This window comes from Galeopterus variegatus, unplaced genomic scaffold, assembly GCF_000696425.1.
Source record: "Galeopterus variegatus unplaced genomic scaffold, G_variegatus-3.0.2 Scaffold18454, whole genome shotgun sequence".
Taxonomy (NCBI): domain Eukaryota; kingdom Metazoa; phylum Chordata; class Mammalia; order Dermoptera; family Cynocephalidae; genus Galeopterus; species Galeopterus variegatus.
In genome coordinates, this window is record NW_007744565.1 from 9,249 (window position 1) to 10,062 (window position 814).

The following is an 814-nucleotide window of genomic DNA, read 5'->3' on the forward strand; positions in this document are numbered from 1 at the left end:
CCAATTCCTGTGTCCAACTCGTGCCGGACATTTGCACTTACATGTCTAGCAATTTGTGGGGTGTATCGGTAATATTATTTCTATTTTCTGACATGCTTGCATCTACCTTCTGCAGAGAGAATTTTATTGGTTGTTTCATTTTCTCATTATACTATTTCACATAACTGATATTAAGTATGAGTGTATTTCTTTTGAGCTCTCCTTCCCTCCAAGAATCAAAGGTAGAAGAGAGCATGTTCACATCCATATTCTGAGGGGGACATGCAGTCTCTTTTAGGTAAAGTTCATTCTTACCGATACCTCGAATATACTAATGTTGAGGAGATGAATCGTACCATCTGTTTTTACGTCAGGTTGTAGAGACAGGCTTGGAGTTTTTTTCTAATGAATAAACAAATACAAGAATTTTTCTATAGTAAAAATTTAATGCAGAAAGCAATATAATAGTTTCACAAAATACAAAGAATATATTTTGTTCCATTAAGCACAGTATAAAGGTGTATAAACAAAAATAAGTTCAATATTATCAACAGTGAGATAAATAAATATTTAAATAAATAAATAGGTAGATGCATGTGCACGGTCGTCTGTAAGGACCAGCACCTGCAGAGTTGAAAATGACGCTGAAGACATCTGACAAACGTGAGGTACTTCATGTCATGATTATAGCGGAAATGATAAACTTCGTGACCCGAGAGCTCAGGAAAGTGCGATACTGGGTACTCGTCCATGGGAGTCGTTTCCACGTCGGATCAGGTCTCATCGCCTCCTCCCTAATCTTCCTTGCAAGTTTATTGATGAAGAGAAGGATCTC